The 24,940-nt window shown below is 38.6% G+C and overlaps 1 long non-coding RNA gene across 3 annotated transcripts in view; it reads left to right on the forward strand.

Moving 5' to 3' along the window:
* LOC103378159 (uncharacterized) overlaps window positions 1-15,091 on the forward strand; it is a 117,195-nt gene extending 102,104 nt beyond the window's left edge. For all 3 annotated transcript variants that reach the window (XR_003049547.1, XR_003049546.1, XR_521483.3), the window contains one exon: window positions 14,083-15,091. This is a non-coding gene — a long non-coding RNA (uncharacterized LOC103378159). The remainder of the gene's footprint in view (window positions 1-14,082) is intronic.
* Window positions 15,092-24,940: the final 9,849 nt, after the last annotated feature.

Below are 24,940 nucleotides of genomic sequence, written 5' to 3' on the forward strand. Positions count from 1 at the left end.
CTGTGCAAATATGACATTTTGTTGTCGGAACAAATCTTTTTAGTAGCACGTAGTATTGATCACAGAGGTGTTCCCAGGTGTCCCCTCTGTTACAACACAAGTATAAGATAAGTGAAAGAATGGGTAATAATGTGACATTGTGGCATCAGTTATAGAATCTATGTTAAAAAAATACAAGTAAAAGTGGATTTTTATATTTGGTTAATTATATTTTGGTTTTGAAGTTTGTTGTCAGTTTAGAAGACTAAGACTGAAATCATTGTTCAAGTGTCCTGACCCAGGACAACTAACCTCATCTTACTCCTGCCCCCTAGTGTCAGCCTCAAGCCTGGACTGTGGTACATTCACTGTGGACTGTGTATGTGTCTATTTTAAGAACTTCATTATGGCCCATTAAAGGAGTCCATTAACAGAGCCGTATTCCATAGACAATTCTATATGGAAACGTTTTGTTTCTGTTTAAAGGCCGAGAAAAGACCGAGCCATCCAGTTCTGATGGAAGTAAAACTGTTCACAAATGAAAACTTTATACAATAAACTGAGCCAATAGTCGTCGTTGGTGATTTAAATAATGTTGGTCTCACTCGTCCTACGCAGTTCACGCTCCCAATCAGTCTGATGTCAGATGGTAAAACAGAACAGAAGTCGGAGGAAATGAAAGAAAATGTTGTCACTGTTCAAGGCTGTCAATCACATAATATGAAAAAATGACAGTACTATATAAGAAGACAGTATCTGTACTAAGATACTGTATGTCATGGAGTTTTCAACATGTAAATAACTAGAGCAGTTGGATAAGGAAGTGGTCTTGTATTCGCAAAGGTTGCGGGTTCAAATCCAAAGTCCAAGAATTATTTGTCTTTAGCCTAGGTTTTGAAAAAAAATCTTTGGTTTCATGACTCCACAACATGATGCACCGACTTTTCTGGAAACGTCCCAGGGCTGTGATGACAGATACGACCAGCTGATGACGGCAAAATGTTCCAATGGAGCTTAGGGAAATATTTGGTACAGATTTAGGTTTTTCATTTTCAAGTGGAACGATTAAAAACATTTATTCTCTAGATTTGAGTGATCAAAAAAAATCGATGTATATTCAGGACCAACCATTTTATTGATTCATGAGGTCTTAATACCTCACCCCGGGTGACTTGTTCCACCTCTACTCAACTCTGTATCCATAATGCATGGACGGATCAGCCGTAACAGCTGTGTATACATATGTTTACCAATGTCAAATGCACCAGGAGGAGTCACTAGAAGGCTTGGAAAACAGCTTTTCATCAGAACTGGATGGATCCCACAGACATCGTTGTAACACAAACTGAGTACTGAGGATAAATAATACATGTAAATATTCAGAGGAGCACAGACACAAACATCTCAGGAATACTATGCAGTAATATGAAAAAAAAAATCGTGCATTTTATCTTTACATTTTTTAATATGCACACTCCTTCCAAAGGTTGTGTTCACTGTTAAAACTTTGAATAAGAAAATATTTGGCCATATCTGAAGCACTCGCTCATTTAAATAAATAAATAAAATAAAAACCTTATTTAAATACAAAAGCAGAATCGTCAAAATAAATAAATAAAAAGACTTTTACAAAGAGAAATCCATTCTGAGGGAATTGTACTTTTACAGATTGGACTTTGGCTGCAGGTTAGTGGAGAGATGGTTAGGAAACAAATGGCATTTAGGTCAGGAGTGTGAAAGTATAAATGTGTCCACCGAACCAAAAAGAAAATGGAAAAATCATACAGTAATTTAAAATTTCACTAGAGTCAAATTTCATCTTACATATTCAAAGGGAACAGAAGTTCAGCCAAAGTGCTTCACAAAGATGAAAATGATTGGACTGAAACTGTGAGACGGTGAAAATAACAATTAGAGGTCAAAACAAACAACAACAACACGAGACCAAGCAAAAGATTGAACATTTAAAACCATGACATTTAAAACAAAAACAAAGTTCATTGGTTTCAGATCGTTAGCAGACGTTCAGGAGACGTTCGGTCTCCCTCACTGACCTTGTTGATCTAAGAGACCTTTGAAACAAAGCATTTAGATGAAAAAACACCAGTGTAACGACACTTCAAGGCTAGCACAGAAATGGTTCTGGATTAGGAAGCAATTTTAAGCTAAAGGATGGCTAACTGTGGCAGACAATCTCCAAAGATACATTTGTATTTGTCAAGAAGTAGCTGAAAGTATTCAGAAAAAGTCATTAATCTATGGCTTACATTTTTCTTCATTAATTAATTTTTTTTTTACCAAAGTAAGGATCAATAACTAGATGACTTATAGTCACAACAAAATGAAAGCTAAAGCAGAAAGTTAAGTATCTATTATCTATTATAAGTACTTTAAAGTGATTCTGAACTAACCACTACAGTACGTATCAGTACTGTGTACTATAGTATATATGTATATACAGTATATGCCACATCCTAAAGAATTGTTGTTTTTCTGTAATTTATTTTATTTTCAGCTGAAAACACGACCTTGCTGAAAGGTGATTGACTGACAAAGATTCTGTTTGTTTTGGTTTTGAACGTTGAGATCTTTTTTTCTTATTTTTAATGAGGTTTGGTGAGCTTGAAGTTTTCGGTGAGGTTGAATTTTTCAGAGAGGTTGGAGAAGTTCTCCCAGTAGAAGTGTCTGGGTTACTGGATCACCTTAAACTGTGTCTCCTGGTTAAACTCAAACCTGATGCCAAAACTTTCTTTGAATTTTTTTTTTTTAGTTCAAGGCTTTGCAGTACAGCAAGGTATTATGGGTATTTCACCTTTCCACACATGGCTTCTGATGTGATTAATAGTTTATGTGTTGAGGCTGGTGGTTCACCGTGTTTGTTTTCAATGACCGGGAGAGGTTTTACTGCCAGATACTTGGGGAAAGTTTTTGAAGAAAAAAAAAACAACTAACATTTTTTGAAGGATTCAGTCATGGTTTATACAATTATAGTATATATTGATATAGTGATTGATGTTTTTGTTCGATTTAGAGATGTTGTTTTGATAGTTCTGATGTGAAACAACAGTTTAGGAACCGGAATAAATGAAATAATCCCAGTATTCCACGGTGAGCCTGGATGGAGGCGTCCACTTCTCTAACTGTAGTTAGAACAAGGAAAAACACTGAGAGCGCTCCGGTGCTTTATCGGACAACCTCGACCAATAAAGATCTTTGTAACATCAGTCTAATTAAGACTGGATTTATACCCTCAGTAGTTAACACTTTACTGACTATCCAGTAGTCTTCCTCTGTCTGTGTCTTTGAAACAAGATGCTTTATTAATTTAGCTAAATGACAACTTGATTTACAGTCATTTTACAGTAAATTCTCACCAAAAGACAGAAACACATTTGTTGTTGTGTCCTATATTATTGTACAGCTGCTTTTATTTGACTTTTATCTTAAAATAAATTTAGAGAAAACACTGAATATAAAAACCAGGACTGTTAAATTATTTGATCCAATATATCTCTGGACAGCATCCGGCCCACGACTCGATTTGAAGGATTAAATCATTTTGACCTTGAATACATTTTTCAATTGTCATGTCTTTAAATGCTTTAGGTGGTGATTTAAGAATGAAAAAATCATCTCAAAGTCTAAATTAAATTATTAGGTATCAATACTGAGTTGTGGGCAGGATATGTTGGTTTCATGGCCCAGAAGTGGCCCCTAAGCCAGGAGTTGAAGCCTCTGGTCTGGACCTTGGTTATAATGTCAGTTGTCATGTCATTAACATTAACAAGTATAGACAGTATTTCTTGTTGACCTCCCTTGAACCCTTTTTGGGCCTGAAACTGTACAACTGTCAACTGTGATCATTTACCACTCACAGTGATCCACCCTCTTTGTTCCAGTAGGGTGGACTGTATACCTGCAGGAATGGCCCTGAAAGATGACTATAGGTAAAATGAAAAGAAACATTGAAATTTTAGCCAAAAATACAGCATTTTTTTCACGTTGTTTTTACTCAGTGCTTTAATTATAGCAGGGAGCAGGAAACAAACCTAACAGGAAACAGGAAAGAACATCTCAAATCAGAAATAAGGGAAATCAATGCTCCAGTGTCGCTGCATTGTGTTTCAAATTTTCACTGCTGCAATAAAGACCTGGATGCATTATAGGTTTTATTCAGTGAGAGGATGAGCTTAGTAAATGACAACGATGCTCTGGGAATATTTGGGAAAGAAAATAAGTCCATGTTCTGTGAGTTCAGTCAAGCCTTTATGGTTGTATCGATGTTATACATTGAATTTTTTGCAGTATTATTATTACAAGTACTTAAAAAGTGACAGATCGAGGTCATCGATTTCTGATCATTTTTGCGGAGAACAAGTCGTCATTTGTCAGATTAAACTTCTCTGCATATAATGTAGAATATTTTTTTCTGCAAAGAAAATCCTGATGAATCAGTATCCAGACGCAGTAGCTTTGAACTGTAGATAAACATATACAGGGGCAACATAACTTGATTTGCGTCATAAGCAGGAACTCACATACTGTACGTAAGTAAGTGCAGGAACTCACATACTGTACGTAAGTACCGACGCCACTCACCTACGCTTACACAGTGGTAACGTCATAATCTAGGAGAGAAAAACATCAGAAGAGTTTGAGTCACGCTTGGCAGCCATAATGAAGGGCAAAAAGTTTCTCAGAAAGTTCCCAAAAAAAACAACACAAATGCAAGAAAGTGAATGTAGCTCAATCCAATTAGAGGCGTACGACCAGAGAATGTAAACAAATCATCTGCTCACCGACTAGTTCATGAGCAAATTGGTCGGCGAGTTTTAATGCCGTACGTCAGAATGATGGAACAAGACTTTCTTAATAAATTTATGGGAGATGACGGCGTAACCAAGAAACATGATAGGTCGAGGACGTCCACAACCGGGGACCTCCTGTCCTGACTTCTTTTAGAATGTAACAGCTCTCTTTCTGCACATGTAGAAATGGAGAAGCTTAATTGGCTTATCCAGCATCTCTACGGTAGATGTTTCTGTCAGGATCGTAAACATTCTCGTTTTCTTGTAGCCTCTATTTGACATCACGTGTCCTGATATTAGCTAAAGGTCGGCGTTGCGTACATGGCTAATGTGTGAACTGTGGAGGGAAGAGAGACGCAGGGAAAGCACAAAAGATCGACTGTGTTTTAAATTTAAAATTATATTTTATGCATTTGTTGGGTAAGATTTTTTGGCAGGTTATTTCAAGCGTTGCAGGTTCTGCAGCGTTAGAGTGAGATTTTTATCAGTTTAAGCTGCAGCTTCTTCACGGCCTCCTTCAACAGACATAAAGCTAGTGAGGCACAAAATGAAATATTTTTTCAAAGATACAACCAGCGACTCTGAGAGTCGACTTCAGCTGGAGTAGGCAAAACTTAATAGAAGACTTCTTGGAAAACCCTGGGCTATTTTTTATTGTGACAGCACTTGTTATGACTCACTTTTAAAATGAAGAATAAGACATTCATAATAAAGTTGCTATGCAAAGTTTTTATTTTTTATTGGGCAAGAAGAAAGTTTGGAACTCTTTCGTGGAAGCCTCCCAGTTATTCCATTATTCCATTTATTTTCTGTGTCCCTGCTCTGACAGAACGGTTTCCCTTCCCACTTTATAAATATTACATAAAGCAACTGACTCACTCAAACGTTTCATTAGCTTTTTTTGTCCATTTTCTGTTAATGTGGATACAGATATATCCTGTAAATTGTAATAGGTTTTTGTAGGACTTAGAGTAAATGTCAGTTTCCACCTTCATCGCAGATGGTGTCATGGTTTGACCCCACCTGGTCCCTAACCCCAGCTTTAATTCTGCCAGGAATCCTTCTTCTAATGTTTAAAAAACAGAAACATTTCTTCTTTCTAGCAAGTGGAAGTCAATTATTGGAACCAAAAAGAACCAGAATAAAAAAACGAAAACAAATTCAACCAAAACTGCAAAGAAGTCCTCGGGTTTATCATCAAACCAAAGACTCTGGTTGGTATATTTGTTAATATTTCTTTTATAGAGTTTGTTTTGAGTAGAATGGTGTGTTTTTCTCATTCAAGTCAGTTGAATATTTCTTCTTATGTTATTTTTTTTTCAATTGGAAAAGGAAAACAAACCTAGAGAAACTATTTCTCTGCTTTGACATTTTGCAAACCACATTATAATCAAGGCTCTCCTGTCCAGTCTTTTTATCCTGATATGCTTTGACAGCCACAGTCTGTGTAGGACTTCAGAAGAACATCACAGAGGCATTATTTGTCTACCTGCAGATTTATTTTTATTTTTTTGTACATAGGTAGAGGAATTGATTTTGATTTTTTTGTGTGTTTATAACCGCTGCCTCCACAGTGTGATATGAGCATATGCCATTCTGACATTATTTGCAGATGGTTAATAAGGAGTACTAAGAATGATTCATTGCTTTACAGACAGTTTGTCGCATTAATTTAGGAAATTATGGCCACGTCTGGGGATCAGTGAAATGATTTGCCTCCTCATTTATGTGTAGAAAGGGAAAAGTTCCACTAATAAAAAATAGATCATCCCCATCCTTCAAGTCTGATGAAGCTGATAAACCAGGGTCTGTGATGCATGCATTTAATGGAGAGTTTATAATAATATATTCCATATATTTTTCAATTAAATTAAATTAACCACAACTTTCTGTACAACAAGCTTAAAGCTGGTTCATTAAGACCGGGGTTATAACAGTGTGACAAAATGCTCTGTAGTATTTTTTTTTTTGCTTGTATTTGAAAGCCAGATATTGATTTTTTTTAAATTATTATTAGATTGAATTTGTGCTCATTCAAGGACAGTATGATGAAAAGCTGAAAAACTTTCACAACTTTTTAAAATAGAAAAAAAAGAAAAAAGAAAAGAAAAATTTATATCGGCCCAGAAATTCAGAATTCCATGCGTTGCCCTTAAAATTTAAAATAGAAGTGATTTACAACTACCCAGGAAAATAGTCAGCATAAGAACTATGACATTAAAGGTCATTAAAAAAAATCTCCAAGATCGACCTAATGTACTGGAGGAAAAAAATCGCCCTAAATTACTGTTCTAGAATATATTACTTTATTATTATTATTATTATTATGGAGTGGCCAAACAGGAAGTGAATTTCCCTGGAAACAAAGATCCAGACACTTTATATTATTATTATTATTATGGAGTGGCCAGACAGGAAGTGAATTTTGGTGAAGAACTGGTAAAAAGGTTGTTAAAAACTGAATTTCATTCGTCTTTTATCGTTCCTCAAATCTGCTGAATGTCACAGATTTATTGATACCTTTGAAAGGATTATGCAGTCAAGGTGTTAAAAGTGTAATACACACTGTTTTATGATATCAACGTGTTTCAGAGAAGCACAAAGCAGTTCTGTTATTGTCTCATAAAATCCCTGCAGACCTGCATCGTAGAAAATGCTAGTAAATATTTTGCACCAGACTGACCTCATATATACAGGGTTTGGAAAAGTCATGAAATTTCAAAATGTCGTTTTGACATTTTCCAGGCCTGGAAAAGGCACAAGTTCACTCCAAAAGTTTTGGAAAAGTCATGGATTTTTTTCTCACCCATTGATATCACTTAGTTAAAAACATTGAATCAGTTTCTTTCTTTGATTTTCTTGATGGACCCAATGGACTTTCAAGTGGATTAGAAAACCATAGATTAGATCAGTGTAAACGTTTTTTTGTGGACCCTTATTTTAAAAGTCACAAACCTTTGCAATCCAAGTCAATAGACATTATTTGTAAACTCCTAGGAAACATGATGCGCGACGAACACACACAAAAAAAATTCTGAGGGCCGCGACCCAGTCTTTGGGAAACAAGGGATTAGATCATACCAGCTGGTTCAGAGGATTGCCAGCTGCCGTGCTGCAGGTGCAAATCCATGACCAATTGTTTTTAACTTCACAGGTGATTTTCTTGTGAAGAAAAAGACTGTTCTAAAAACAGCTCCACATTAAAGTGCTGAGTGCTGTGGTGGTGAGCACTGGTAACAGGAACGGTGACACTTCCTGTGCCAAACACCTAATGCAAGGAAACTGTGATGATTAAAAATAAAAAGTAGAAACGCTTGAAAGGTTCATATAGATTAAGACACGTCTTTACGTGTACACCAGGCCTGTAAATAAAATGTTCCCTCCAGAGGCTGCAGTCCACATGTTTATGTAGTGGTCACTGAACCGTAAAATCATTTGGTTTCCCATTAAGTCCATTTCCAGTGTGAGTGTAGCGCTCCGTGGGCTGGGGGAGGTGAGTGTGAGACCATCCTTGGCGGTATGAGACCTGTCTTTGCTCATTAGAGCTCCACAGAATGATCCTCACACGTTGTTAGAGGAAGTAACACCGAGACTCGCAGCTGGTGATTCAGCCTCTCCACCTCCACCAACTCACACGTCTCAAAAACTACTACAGGGCGATCAGTATCTGGACCAGCACCACCAATCAGCACGAGCTGCCTTTTAGTTTCTGTCTGCAGTATTTCACCGAGTTAATGAGTTAAGTATTTAGCCAAGCGAGGACCTGGACCTGGGCTAAATGGAAATAACAGAAGACAAGTCCTGACTATTTATTGTTTTGGGTTTTTAATAAGAGCTGTGGCTCAGCGGGACTCCTTGTGTACCATTCGTATGAATGTCATGTACTCCTGCTCACAGCTGCATGAAGGCTCTGCTGCTACTCATTCAACTAAAGCCTTGTAATATCTTCCCCTGTTTATAGAACGTCAAGAGCTGGAACAGTTCCTTAAAACGCTCAACACAGCCGGTACACAACTCATTAAGACTTAAAACCTGTCTCTGAGGCGGAGTGAAGTATCTAATCCTCAGGAGTCATTGATTTATTAAATATATGTATGTATTTTTAAGAAATATCTTTTTCTTTTGCCTAATTGGGCAGGTATTTTATAGAAACCGTTTTTGAAAGAGAAAACCAACTAGAAAACGTTTTTGATGGTACGTCGTCTCTATGCAAATGAGAAGAAAACATTTAGCATTTGTTCTATTTGAAGAGTAGATATAATCTGAAACTGACGATTACTAATTAAATAAATGGAAACATGTCAGATGATCTGTGAGCTTCAGCAGATACGTGTGGACACCTCCCCGCTCTACAGTACTGTAGGACTGAGGACTGTCCACCAGTCCATGTGACCTCTTCAGATATAAAATATAGTTACATCTGTGTACATTTGTAGCTGTCGTTTACACTTGAAGTCGATGGATAGACAGACAGATAGAAGCAGAGGTTGATTTCATATTCTATTGCTTCCTGTCAAATGTTCTGAGCATTAAGTTCAAAGGCACAGGATGAGACAGGATTGTTCAGACACCTCTCATCATCAAAGCCCACACATATGCCTAGTATTTAAAGACTAAAATGGATGTGATCAGGGACCAATTTACTGATTCTTTAAGCGGCGATGCCCATGAGCTGTGCTATATTTTTTCACCAAGATTGTTTTCATTAGCAACAGCTGTGTTCTGTGCAGCCAGGCAGTGTGGCCAAAAGCTGTTAGAATCCTTCAACAGTGATTACATATCATTAAATATGTAATAAAACACACACACACATATATACACTGATGCCTGTACTCCAGCCCTATTAATGCATTGATTGATGTCAGAAAGACCACTGTTTGCTTTGTTCATTTTTTTTCTTTTTCTTCACTTCAATGCCAAACATGTTTTTGTAAGCACAGATGCCTGAGCTACTCAGTACACCGAGGCAAACAGTGTAGCCAGCCTACAAAGAATGGGATCATGTGGCATAAAAAATAAAAAATAAAAAAAGTTCCATAGCTATAATTGTCCCCACATAATCGTAATTTAAAAATAGAAAATTCAAATAGTGTTTTTTGATTTTAGAAAAATGCTCGTTTTGAGATTAGTTCATCAAAAGCCATCAATCAACATAATTCTATTTGATTCATCATTCATATAATTGTTTTAATATATTATATTATATTATCTTGCCTGATTGTTTTCCAGCTGCTCTCTCACTCAGGGTCTCCTGGATAACCTGCCAGTTAGCAGCAGCACAGTCCTCAGTATTGATTGTGTGGCAGTCAAACGCTCACACCACTCAGTCACTCTTGACCTCTAGAGCCAAAGGTTTGCAAAGGGTAATGAAAAACTAAATATTCAACCCAACAAGCCTTTAAATCCCATCTCTGTCTGGAGCTCGCGTGACATTTTCTTCATTCATTTGACTCAAATTCTAGGTTTAGACCAGAACAGAACACTTAATACATTTGAAATATAAAGTAACACCACAGTTAATTAACCCTGATTCTTTGGCAAAGGCTAATTATTGTGTTCATTTGTGTTAATTCTGCTGCATCGTCATCATCACTTCCATCCAGCCAACAGCAGTTCAGTCAGACTTCTTACATGCTTCTATGTAGTTTGGTGGTGTGAAGGTGTTTGACAAAATTAGAAGTGTGTTTCAAAAAAACATAAAAAGTGTTTTAAGGCTTAAGGCAGTAGCTGATAAAAGAGGGTTTAAAAAACTCTGGGGCTTACTGTATGCTTACGTGAAATACCGTCAGTCTGTCTCATGTTAGTTAGAGAGTGTGAGCCTGGGAATATTCCAGCAATTATCATTTGATAGAATGTGTCATCCTAACACACGCATGGGCGGTCATTTAGTTGAAGGAAACTCAGTGAAACCTTCGACAGTGTACGATTGATCTCCTGTTTGTCGGCGTATTCGATCCTGTTAGTAAATCAAGTCATTTATCAAATCGCTGACATGAGAAGAGAATTACGGAAAACTCCGGAAAGATAAGATGTTGGCTGAGGATTAGATTGACCTGTACACCCCTGAGTGACATCGATGGTTCTGTCAGTGTCTGCATCTGCAGCTCCTTTGCTCTTCTCTCTGACCGTGGAGAAGAGAGAACTTTGACGTCAGGCTCTATCATCTTTAACTGTAGCATCTTAATTTCAAAATAATGAACCCTTGTGTACTGTACGTGCGGCGTGTGCGCGTTAAACACACAAATGTGCCATACTGCTGTTTTCTCCCCTCACAATAATCCCATAAATCCCCATTACTCCACTCAATATGTGAAGATGAAGCACCTGGAAAGGTGACTTTCTTCTCTATATTTGAGCACATTCACTCAGATCTATAATTGATTGGAGCTGCGAGGCGTGCCGTCGTCTCCTCCGATGGTCAGCAGGATCCAGTGTAATGAGAAGCCTGAAGGGTTTTTGTCTCGGTTTACTGCCTTTATTGAGCTCATTCCTTCCTCGCTCTTTAAAAAGATGAGTCTGACCTTGTTTTCTCCCCATGTCAATTGTAATTTTAAAAGCTTGGTTTAAAAATGAATAAAAACAACAACTCTGTTGTGTTCTCATCTCCGAACTGAACGAGAATACCTCAGGTGGGCTCATCTTGACACTCGCCGAGAAAAGGTTAAATCTCCTCATCCACTTTTAATCACGAACGTGCTTATTAAAGCACATTCATAGTCGGCGCAGACTTATTGCTCTGTATGGACAGATAATGCCCTAACTGGAGCTATGGCAGTAGGCCTATAAAAGTTGCACTGTATTAAGTGGCTGCTGATTGGTAGAAAGTTGAATTCCCAGATAAAGGCAGGCTTAATAATGAAGGCTTCATTTTTTATTATCTTTCTAATGAGCTAAACCTTGTTTTGGTTTTTGAAGAATAGACTCTGCTGTTAGAGGAAGACATCAGATCTGTGGCTTGATGAATTGGCACTTAGAAAAACATTTTCTGTCACTGCCCTGTGAAATACATCTTACCTGAGAAAACATTTAAAGTACGCTGAGTTCAGACATATACCAGCCTGGGAAAAAGTAAAACATAAAGAAAAAAATGGAAAAAATTAATTAAGTTTTCTAAAATCTTAATAATTAGGGGCCATTTAATTCATGAATAAGAAATCACTTTTGAATGACATCATTATTTTACACAACAGCTACAGAATAAACTTTTAACTGTCTTTTATCACCAAAATTATTTGAGTCTATAATCCAGTTATCTATTATTATTTTTGTACACAATCTAGAAATGACTTGAAATGAAATGTTGATATAAAATAGAAAATAATAATTTTAATGACAAAAATATTTAAAGTAACAAAAAGCAGGCATCCCTCGAAGCCAACTGTCTCCCTAGAAAATACAATTGATGGATAATGGTTGGTCCGTCCTTTGACCAAGGTTGCCAGACAGAAGTTTTTGTTTCTGTCTTTGTCGTTCTGTGAACAATCTGGGCGGAAATGGAGGATGTGCAGCTCTGAGAAGCAGATAGAGTTCGAGGGAAGTGGACTTTGATACAGTTTGATAGAATGAACCAGAGTCTCATTGGAGATTAAGTGAGAGTAGCTCGTCTTCTCCTGACACCACAGTTATCAGACTGGTCCAGGTGATGATACCAAGTCAGGAATGAAGATAAAGACAGAGGTGAGGTCAAATGTTCAGTCATTTGTAAGTGGGTATAAAACTTCCTGGTTTTCAAGGAACTTTCTTTTCCCTCTCATGTCTGCAGGATTTCTTTCTTAAAAAGGTTCTTATAAATAGCTGCCAAGCCAGCTCCTCCCTCGAATCAACCTCACCCCCTTCCTCTTACTCTACAGCTGCAGCCTAGCGTCCTGTGGTTACTTATGCTAACTCCCACCTGTACACAGGTGTTCACCCACTGTGACTAGTTATTAGAGGGCTCTGCAGTGACTTAGCTTGTATGACTGTTATCCATCGTTCCAACCTGATCATTGTGTTGATTAACAGCAGGATTGACATTTATGTCTCCAGTAGTCGGTCACTTTACTATCCATGCTCTATCCCTAGCTTCCGTACCGATGAAAGGCAGTTTTTAATAGTTAGATATTTTTATTTTCTACCACCTATCCATCCTGACTGAGGGTCACTTATATTGTTTAGCCCATGTTTTTGTCATATTGTGTGTGCAGCCACATCACAGTGACTTGGACTGTCAACAGAGAATTCTTCTGCCGCGTTCTTCCACCATCTCCAAAAACAGACCCCATGAAATGATCAAGCGTGAAAATGTGTGACACCTACACCCTTTCACGATGTTTCCCCTCCTTTATTTCTTAAACTCTGACATGACAGCTCCGACTACAGCCTAAGATGATTGAGAGGATGTTTTAGAAGTGGAGACTTGCATCATAAATACTTCATTGGCTGCATGACTAGCTTGAGGTGACAAGCCTGAAGCTCCTTTTCTTGAATACCAATGGATACACAGTTGAGCTAAAGACGACGCCAAAGAAAAAAAATCCTCATTCTTTCTTCATACTTGAAGGCTTTTGTGTAAATGAATGTCAAATGACATGTGAATCCCCTTCACTGCAGATAGAGCTGTCAATAACCCTGGTAGTGACCCCTCTCCTTATGTAACTGTGTGCATAGTAACCAGCAGTGTAACAATTCATCATTGTTATAAATAAATGTTATGACCTGAAATACTATATTTAAAGCTAAAGCTGCATTAAGATAAATACAGTATAAACCTCTTAATCTGTCTGTCAGTGAAGCTGCTCAGCCATGATACCTGCCTATAATAATGGCAGCTGCTTACAGTCAATTTATTATTTTTCATAAATAATTAAACATTTTATAATTTGCAATAATACAACCGTTGCAAATGTCAAGTTGCCCAAAGAAAAGCCATGGATTTAATTATTTTCAAATGACTTATTCACATCCCCAAGATTGTTAGGAACTCGATGAATTTCCTGATCCTCAGAGGCTTTTTGTCAAATTTAAAAAGTCACATTGGAGTTTTTTTATGAAATTTTCAAATATTAATGACAATGACACACGTTCATACAAACTCCAGCACTGTTCTGTTTTTTTCCCCTGCTGCCACTGCTTCTTCCCTGTCGTTCCCTAAAAACATCACCATCCAAATCTCAGCAGAAGCTGCTGGGTAGAGAAATGTGTTCATGTTTGTATTCATTCTGAAATTTATTCAAAACAGGCAGAACATTTAACAACTGTTTTTCAATGAACGCTCTTTCTTTTTTTTAATAAGATTTATTTTATTGCCTTCACGTAGGTGGCGTCGCCGAGCCTGATCACAAGGACACTCATGTGAGACGGACAATGGAGACCAGGGCTTGATATCTGGTGAGTTGGTTGTATTTATTTATTTGCGCCCGGGTGTTGACTGATGCTGCTGGTACAGTGGAGTGGTAGTTCAACTTTAAGTGCCCTCTGTGGTGTTAGCAGTGGTACAGCAGCAGACATGGAGACCAGGGCTACGTTTGTAGCTGTAACCGCAGGGAGTTCATTAGAGAAAAACAAACCTACAGGTGCAGAGAAAAAACTGGGTCAAATCCACGAACGCTGCTTCCCTTTGTACACAGTCTAAACAGCCACATTTAGATGGGATTTGTGAACACAGCCTTTTTCATTTGTTTCTGTTAGTAGTAGAGAGACTGTTTGTGAATGAGGAGTGGTCTGTAAATGTACGCACCGCCAAATACTTTGACCGTAAGTCGCTTATACAGTTTGGGCCATTTTTATCCAGTACACAAAAGGTCATCTAGGAATGAGTGGCTGGAAAAGGAAGTCCTCAAAGTCTCCAGAGAATCTGAGTGGGCGATGGAGCCTCATCTCTCCTGTGCCACAAAGAGGAAAGTGGTGGGAGGTTGTCTAAGGCAGGCTGGACCCAGATTTTCTGATTTGTTGAAGCAGAAAAGTTTTTTTTTCTGGCCTTCAGAACGGCTTCTTCAGACAGAAATCGGCTTTAAAGAAAGGTGCAGCGCTTTCCTGCTAGCAGTTGTCCTGTGTTCTCAGAGTTGATTTTTATCTGGAAAATTCCACAGCTCTACATTCTGCACTTGGTATGAACTGTGCTGTACCTGTACTCTTCCTGTGTCGGTTTTGTTAACTCCACTGGAGGACTGCAGTGAAGGAGGAATACAAAGGAGCGACTGTTGTCTTTATTTGGCCTGTATCTCTGACCCCTGCATGTCCGACCACTGTGGTTTGTGTGGTCAGCAAGAAATCCCCCAGGCCTGACAACAAAAACAAAACAAAAAAAAACATTGTGATGCTTTCTACTTGTCCTCTTCCGCTTCAAAAGAAATGGAAATTGAGATGTTAATTAGCCACCATGAGGTGTTGTATGTTTTACAAAGACTCACACTAGTGAATTCCCCAATTATCGGGTGAAATCAAGTCAATGGATGGACTCAATTATACTACATTTGTGCTGCAGTGTTGTGTTGTTTTGATTTTTGTGGTGATATTTTGAGGTATAGAGGTAGGAAGGTCAATAAATACTGTATTTGCCTCCGGGGGCAGTCTTTCTTTTAACAGGTCTACGTTGTCAGACATAATAAAGAATCTCTTTTTAGTGGTTTAAAATCACTTGCAGTATCTCAGTAAAACATATTAGTTTTGCATATATATTTATAAATATAAACCTTTGGCGTCTTTTTGCCTTTTGTCCTCACTGCAGCTTTAATAAACCCCGGTTTGTTAGAACTTCCTTATATGGCCTGAAACGAATCGTCTGAATCGTTTGACACCTTCTGAAGGCAGAGCAGAATATGAAAACAATAAATAAATACAGCTGCATGTACGCGTTTGCTTGCCGGTGTATTCATTGTTTTCACGTTAGTCAAGCTGGGCTCAGAGTCTGGGTGCATTCTGGCTGTCGGAGATTTCTTTTGTGCATAGAGATGCTGTCAGGGTTGGAACGACATTTAGGACCGATTCATTTTAACAGCCTTTCCTGACAAAGAGCTGAGTCACTGTCACTGTCACTGGAGTGTTCTTTCAGTCCTTGCTGATAAGGAGTGTGGAAGAGATAGGAAAAGAATGTGTAAGACTTGAGGAATATATGATAAAATACTTAATAATACACTGATATATCAGGATTTTTCCATTCAAGATACCGTATCAATTTGCAGATAAATGATGGCGTTGGTTCATTGTAATTTGCTTTTATTTCTTCTCTAGTGATTACAAATGTAGATCCCTGTGTGTTCACTGTGCTGACAGTTGGCCTACAGTCAAATAGCTTTAAAAAACTCAATATATCAGCGTGGCTAAAGTACTGCAGTATTTATCGCATCGTTGTCTCTGTATCGTGATACGTATCGTGTCGCCCCAAACACACCCCTTTTCTCTGTTTGCTGATTAACAACTGTCTTTATACGTCATGCATTCAATACATCTGAACCACAGTGAGTATTCTCAGTCAACCCATGTTCCGTTAAACAAACAGCTCTCACTGCTGAAGGTCATCGTTCGCCCTCATCTCAGTCAGTCCCAAAGACTCTTTAACTACAACCGTGGACACTTTCAGTAATTTTTTCTACAAATAGTCCAACAGAACCATTGTGCAGCATTATCGCACAGGGTGTGTTTACGCTGTAGTAGTAATAGATGAATGTAGTCTCACACAATTACAATGATTACAGTCCTACAAGTTTTCCAAGCACTCTGCCTGAGGCTCCGTCTCTAACTTCAGCCTCAGATTCTCTGTGGAGACGTTAATAGGAGTTGTAACAGTGAATGTTTGGCAACAGTATCATTTTTGTTAACACCACTAAAGTGACTTGAATTACAATTGAAACCGCTGAGGCAGAAGCTAATGCATTTGAAACTAAAGGAAAGACACTTGGACAGAATTCCTCATATTTTTGTTTTAGAGAGAGCTGTTCTGTAACGGAGGGGAGGTGACCCCCATTCATCATCCATCTGAGAGGCAAAAACCAACACATACAAATAGCCAGGGTGTGACTTCTCCTTTGGACTAAACTAATGTGTAATTACTGTACGAGAAGTGATGAAGATAAACGACCATGTTAATAAATCCAATGAAGGCATTAGAAAAGTGGATGAAGCTCTGATTGAAGATAGCAATAAATTCAGCCGACATCCACAGAGCCAGCCAGCAAGGATCCACACTGCTGTAGGATAAACATCATACTTCTGTGGTACACAAGTACAGGTACACAAGTAGTATAAAGATAACGTTTGAATTTTTTTTTTAATAAACCAGAATTGTTAATTGGTTAATATTTGTTATCTGATTAATCATGGGTCGGGCCATGGGGTGCAGATTGATAATCATTAATCATGATAAATAGTGATTTTAATTAATCATGATAAATAGTGAATCATCCCATGAGTTGTTTTTTTTTTTTTTTGGGATATTTTCCTCACACAGCATTAAAAACATGCTGAGGTGATTAGGTTGATCGCACATTACATTGACTGCAGGTATTAATGTTAGTTTGAATGGTCTCTGTATGTGGCTCTGCAATGGAGTCAAACTGTCCAGGTTGTGTCCCGCCCTCGCCTGTCGATAGCTGGGATTGGCTCTAGTGCTCTACTGCAACACTGCAAAGGAATAAGCAGTTGATGGATGGATGGATGGATGGATGGATGGATGGATGGAAAGAGTTAAAGATGCGTCTTCATGCATTTTATGTTCAGCCTAGTATTGTAGTGGCAGAGAATATGACTGTAATGCTTCAAAGCTCAGGCACCCAAATTACTGCTCCTGAAAATCCATCACAAACTAAGTGACATTTTGGAGCGAGCCTTTATCACCAGTCACGAAGCACAAAGAAGTTTCCATGAAGTTTAATTCCAGGCGGTGACAACTTTAACAATGGTTCAGGTTGTTGTAGGAGTTGAGATTAAAATGATTAAAAATAATTATAGAGGCTGGAAACTGAGAAAAGATCAGGTACAGCACGATAGTTGTTTGTCTTGTGGATATGATGATACGGGTACACACCGTGTACTCGATTACTTCATCAATCTTCCACGTTAGAGTCAGGTAATGTTTTAGGAACGAGGTAAAGTTCTACCTGTTCTCTCCTGCAGGAAGAACCAAAGAAACTTAGACTGACTTGGCCAAAGTCTGTGTCAACCATAACCATGCTGCCCATGAACTCCAGATGTAACACTCACTCCTATTGTCAATGAGACCCTGAAGTGAAATAGAAGTCTAAATTTACTGTGGCATTATAGGAGGGCATGTCGCCACAGGTCGTCCTTACTAATGAGATTACAAAATAATCCAGCAGCATAGAGTCTGAAGCAGTCAGGATCATCATGTCCGATGCCGATACTGCAACTTGCTGAGTACCTGCTCATACAGATATTAATCCAATACCTTCTTGTCTCCTCTTGCATGCAACAATGTACAGCAGTGGTTGAGATCAGACGTTCTATCGATGTTCGGTCCTGAAATTTTGGTCAATATTGGTCCAGTACTGATCCTGGGTATCGGACCGAGTCACCTAGTTCCTATTAGCACAACGTTGATGCCTAGCTTGTTGAGTTAGTCATTCTGCAGATATCAAGTAGAACAATATATATATAATCGTGACGTGTCAATTCTACGCAGTCATGAAAGTTTCGAATGACTACAGAGCAGCTGCCGTCGTCGGCCTTGTATCAGAAACCAAAAGACTGATTAAGGATTGTTATCTCTCTCGTCCAATCACTCATTTTAGCATCAATTAATTATCCAGTGTTTCATGCACAAATGAAGCTGATTTATATTCCTGGAGTAAAATCGTCATTGTTTCATTATCAAAGAGTAGTAAGAACTACAAAACCTTACCAGTGTTTACTCAGTCTAACCAGTGTATTCTCAGTGTAGATTCCTCATGAATCATTTATACTTCAGCCCACAGCAAATTCAGGCGGATGGTGCGACCGTGAACCCTGAGCACGTATCGAACTTCGACCCCTGCACTGAAGTCCACTGGCTTTATTCTGCCTTCTGTTGCCTCTGGCTTTAAAGATTCTTCTAACATTTATTAGGACTGTCCATTTGTGGACATTGGTCTGTATATAAATCGTTCTGAGGACACTCTCCAAATAATGTCTCACGCTCTTCTTTTCACACGTCACCACTGCAGGTTTTGCTTCCGTCCAGATTTTCAGGTTCTCTGTTTTTGTCAGTGATTTCCTGTTGTGTATTTAAAAGGCCCACATTAGATTTGAACGGCCATTTTTCCATCCCCTTAGGACATGTTTTCATGTCTGACCTTGGGACTTCAAGGCCATACTTTGCAGAGGTGTCACTGTACCGTATTATGTACTGGAGTTTTCAGGGGCATCTTTGCTTATCCCACAATCCGTCTCTGTTAGGGGGAGGCTTTGGTGTCTATAAATCTTTTACAGAGTGCGTGTTCTTGTGCAGCAATAAATAGTGTCTTTGTCCTGTCCTTCAGTCTAACATTTTACAGTGAGTAGAAATCTCTTTCTCTATTATGACTCATTCTCCTCCTCCATATCATTGTACTTCTCAAACGGTCTCGAGTATCGATTGAAAAGTTCATGTACACACTGGTGTGCTGATGTATCTTCATGGTGTATTAGATGAATAGCAATTTTAAACATACAACAGACACACATGTACACCTGCCTAATACTGCGTAGTACTCCTCTCTACCTGCTGGATCAGCTGTGACTAATCAAGGCATACGCACCACAAGAACGCCATAGGTGTGATGTGGTATCAGTCGGGTGGATTGGAAGGTTCGCAGGGCCGGATTCGGTCCACGGGCCGTCAGTTGATTTTTTTCACCTCTCTCCACAGACTTGACTTCTTTCATCCTTGGTCAACCAGATAAGACCAAGATATTCTTTTGACTCTGTGGTCCAGTACTAACATTCACTGCCCTTTCCTGAGGCTTCAGGCTGCAGACAGGGGTCATCGTGGACACCTGGGCTGATCTGCCTTATATGCAACAAACTTTAATGCACTCTGAAACTTTTCTTTAGCAATAACTACCAGCCGTATGAGCTACAGCAGCGTGGCTGGACTACCCTTCACTCTAACCCCCCCCCTCGCTCTCTCTCTCTCTTTCTCTACCAATCACAGTTCAGCCCTTGTCATCTTTTCTTAAATCCTGGTACCTGTCAAATCTGGACAACAAAATGTTCATTTGACGACTATGACCCACTGACAGGCGCTTTGATAACAGGGTAATCAATGTCTTTCACTTCACCCGTCAGTGGTCGTGATGTCAGTCTTGACTGACCTCATTATGGAGAATGGATATACGGTCTCACAACAAACAGTTTTTATCCTGTCTGTTGTCACTTCCTTTGACAAATTAAATATGACCCTAGAGCTGTATTAGTAAAACACTCTCTCCATCTGCCCATTGGCTGATTTCATGTAATGACTTCCAAAAATAATTTTAAGTAAAGTAGTAAAGCAAATAATAATAATTATTCTAATAAATAATTAAATAGATGCATAATTAAATTAGTAAACTCTGTTAAAAATTTAAAATAATAATTCTAATAAGTAATTTAATAAATGCATAATTAAATTCATAGAAAAGTGTTTGTCCTGATATGACTGACCTGCTCGCCCATGGACATATCTGTCAAGAAAGTTCTTTGGGGACAATGTTAATTTCACGTACATTTTCCTCCAGGTCCCTGCGCTCTCGTCACATACTGTTCCTCTTTCTGTCGCTCGTTCTTGTGGAGAAAAGAACCTTCAGTGATTTGTGCTGCTTATTTAGGTTTCCCTTGTATATTTTTCAATTGGATAAATTAGCCCCAGGCTAAAGTTACAAAATAATAAACCTACACAAAAATTCAAGTCTGCGAAAGGAGCGCAACGCAGCACTTTCACATCGATTCTCTATTCTTTTGTTGCCGTTTCCAAATGTGAGTTTAACTCGTATAGAATCGTATATCAAGCACTTCTATTCACATTTAAATGTAAATCTACCAGAATGAATGCAGCTGCTTCCTTTCTCAGTGAGCGTCTGTTCAGTGCAGGAAATTGTTAACTAAATAAAGCTACTACCTTGGATGTGGAAGTTCTCCAAGGTCGCTTTGTTAGAAGCCTTTCTGCATTTCCTCTTTCCTTTGTATTCATACAAAATGCTGGAAGCGTTACTGTATTTTCTTATTAAAGAAATAGTTGATTTGAACCAGAAATCCTCCAATCACAGGCTTGACCTTCATGCCACAGGTTCATGGCCATGTACAGTGTATACAGAACACAGTATATGAACGAAATATGACCAAAACCTTCACAGTATTTAGCAAATAGAACAGCAGAATGGAAACACCTGAGTATTTTGTTTGTTAAAACGGTAGTTTTTTTCTGTCCACAAACATAAAACACACACTCAAACTTTTTTGTTCACCTTGAACAAGTGGGGATATTCCAGCCCCACCTGCCTCTGCCACCATTTGATATTTGAAATGTTTTGAACTAGCACCAAGCTAGGTCATAGTTTATAATGAATTAAATCAAAAGCACCAACTAACACAAAGTTAAAAAAGATGAAAAGAGAAGTTCAGTTGTTCAGTTCATCACTTGAACTTTGAAAATTTTCTCACGTTTGTCGCGTCCCAAATATCATGCCCAGAGAAAAATTGACTTATTTCATAGATATTATTTTACTTTTCTGTTTTTGTCACCTTATCTCTGCTCTCGTTATTCTATCATTTTTAATTAGAGGCCGATCAGTCGAGCCAGAACTCTATCCTGGGGTGAATTTGTATCCTTTTTTAGAAAGGCTTTGTCTTTTTTGGAGCTTCTCAGCTGTGAAATGTACGACACAATGTGAACCAGGACAGATTTCTGTATTATACTCTGACTCTGTACTGCAACAGCCAGAGAGCGCACTCTGTGCCATTATGGCATTGTAGTATTTGTCTGTCCGTGCCACTTACAGTATAACACACAGTCAGGTCCTTGTGCTGCCAGGTCTACTCATACTCTTCCTGCCTCCCCATGCACCCCCCCCCCCCCCCATGGCTAAGGGCCAACACAAATTACAATAACATCTTGAACGTGCGAATAATCTCAAGTGGTGCAAGCTGGGCTTCACGTTGAGGTGTGCCCAGATATAATGTAGTTTCTGCCAAGAATGTTTAGAATCTCTCACCATTTCTCCAGCCTGCTAGACGATGGAGACGCAGTGGCTCATAACCAGCTCCTCGTCTGGCGCCGTCACGCAGCCTGCTCCTAAAACTGTATTTGGTCAAGGATTTGAAAAAAAAAGAGAGAGAAAATATTCGCTGTTTTTTTGTTTGTGTTTAAAGATAAACCACAGATTTAATCTGGTAAAAATAATGTAGACTTTGCAGAAAATCATAAAAAGTCGCACAACAATTAGCAAAATGTTTCATGAAGTAATTAAGAGGAGCGAATGTTAAGACAAAATCTGAATCCAGTGAAGCTAATTTTCTGCTCCCGCTGTTGTATTTTTTAAATTCTTTTATTGCTGTCTATTCTGTACAGTGATTACAAATGACTGAAAAACCCTAAAACTTTTTTTAGTGAATTGTAGTCGTTAATATGCATCATGCAGCGGCTTGTCAAAAGTTCCATGAATCTGTTGTCCTCAACAATATTACTGCAGCTGTGTGAGTCACCTCGTCAGTTGTAGTTTTCCATAGTACTCTGTCTGACACAACCCTTGCACCAGACCTGGAGTTGAACCCTTGTAAACACATGCCAGGCATTGTTTTGGTTTTTAAAGTTTGATGTAATTCAGTGCAACAAGTTCATGCAAATAACATCGTGTACATCAACTGTGTCTGAGAGCAACATGAGTGGAGGACGGTGGAATTATTGGACGTACTGTGTCTATATCTGATCTGATTAATTAAACAAATTAAAAATAAATTAGCTTGTGTTTACTCCTGGAAACATATGACTATTGAAATCATTTTGTTTTTCAGCCAAAATGTGACCAGAAATGAAGTAAATTAGGCTAAAGGTTTTGCCTGGTTTAAATGAAAAAAAAGCCAGTCCTGGAAAATAGCTGAAATTGGACCAAAGGATATGTGTTTTGTTAGCAGACTTTTTTAAATACATAAATCAGTCATAAATGGAGACATTTACGACAGTTGATAGAGAGTGGTACAGATATGACAGAGCCCGTCCAGACTCTGTCTGATTTAAGAGTTTTTTTTACGACTGTATCCTTTAGCTGTAGCTGAGGCTGTGTATCTATAAATACACTTGAACAAACAGCAGTATTTTGTATGTGAGATCACAAATTACACGACAGAAGTTATTTTTACACACAAACACACACAGGATTATGTACAATTTGTGTGTAAAAATATCCATGTACTGGGTCATACTGTGTTGGAACTACTGTAGAAAATACAATATGAAAACAAACAAATTGGAAGGAAAATAACGAGTTGAGAGGAGACGCACACATATACAGCGGGCGATGATGACACGGCTGTCGCAGCCTGCGTGACAATACATGCAAAAAGTACTTGAAGAGAAAGTTGTTGACAGTTGTGTTGCTGCAGTTTGTAAGGACCAATTCTTGTCACTGTATCTCACTGAATATTAAGACCAAAAATAGACGTTCCCAGAAGCTCTGTGTCGCCGGGAATCACTGTCTGACCTAATGTTGTTGTTGCTCCTGGGCCTCGTCTGTGTAGGTTTGTTTTTTAACAAACGTGTCGACCAAACATCAGCAGTGTCTTTTAAGCTGTCAACAAAGGAGCTACATGTGAGACGTAGGATTAGCAGTCTGACTGTGTGTATCGTCAGGGTTCTTGTTAATGTCAAAACATTCCTACTCGTCTTTAAAACTGTACGAAATGGCTATTATAGAAGCAGGCGTACAGATATTCTGTAGCAGCCGACCAGGCAGTGATGAGTCAGCTGCCAATTTTATTTATTTCTGCCCTAATTAACCACATTTCATTAACCACATTTCAGTTATATTTTGCTTACTTGTTAAGTTTAGAAATGGCTCAATCCAATGATTGGTATTGGTTTGATATCGGTGAAAATTTCAAAATCGAACAAAAACAACTATAGCCTGGTGTTCTGATACTAAAGCTCAGATCTCAATCTATGCGAGACATGCCGTAAACAAGGATACTATCAGATACTGCAAGTTGCAGTATCAGTTATATATTTCAGTTATCTGTTGGCTAAGATATGTTAGCATTTCCAATTATAGGCCAACTTTTAAATATTGTTAACCTTTATTTTTTTGGTTTACTTTTTCCTAAAAGAAATTAAGTTCTCATTTGCTTTTCAGAGAATTTAAGTAATACTTCATGACAAGTTATGTCACAAGGTTGTAAAAAAAAACAGTTTTCTTCTGGGGTCTTACTGCAACTCCATCATCCTTTGTCCAAACTGTTGACCCTGGTCCTTTTCTTATCTGGTCAACTCCAGGTCACGTCTGAAAACAAACTCAACTTGTTTATCTCTGACAGTCTGACAGTATGCGTGATCATCGTCTGTCACATGTCAGCCCTGACAACGGAGCTCCGTCTAACTCACCCACTTTCTTACCTTTTTCCTCCATTACTGGAGATGTTATATCCCAGGAACAAACAGTCCTCCACCTTCACTGACTGTGCTTATCGTTGCCTCGACTTCCTAACTCCATCACTCTCATTTTAACTTTGAGTTTTGTCTTTTTCCTCATGACCTTCATATCTTGTCTTTCTGGTGCAGACCTCCTCCTCTGCAGGTTTTCTTCCACCTGCTCCGTTCTCACATGACAGATTACAACATCATCTCCAACCATCGTGTGTCACGGAGCCTCCTGTCCGACCTCATCTGTCAAACCTGTACATCAGTGCTGCAAACATGCAGTGCCTTCCTTCGTCACTGAGTGGCGCTATTCCTTTCCAGGCAGCCTGTGCTGGTGTTTTTTTTTTTTCCCAGACCTGTTCTTAAAACGTCACTACTCACACACTCTCTCACTCACTTGTTGTTAAATCTTAGAACCAGCCACTCAAGAATGAATATATGTGTGTTTGTATGTTGCGGCTGCAGTGTTGCAGCCGGAGGACGACGGTCCCCAGAGTGATGTGTGTTTGTTCAAGGCTCTGGTCTAATCTAGTTTAGAAAAGCTCTTACAATTAGAGTTTATGGAGCTGCAATAGTAACTTCTAATTTCTTCTTC

The sequence above is a fragment of the Cynoglossus semilaevis genome, chromosome 4 (assembly GCF_000523025.1).
Source record: "Cynoglossus semilaevis isolate Cse_v1.0 chromosome 4, Cse_v1.0, whole genome shotgun sequence".
Lineage (NCBI taxonomy): Eukaryota > Metazoa > Chordata > Actinopteri > Pleuronectiformes > Cynoglossidae > Cynoglossus > Cynoglossus semilaevis.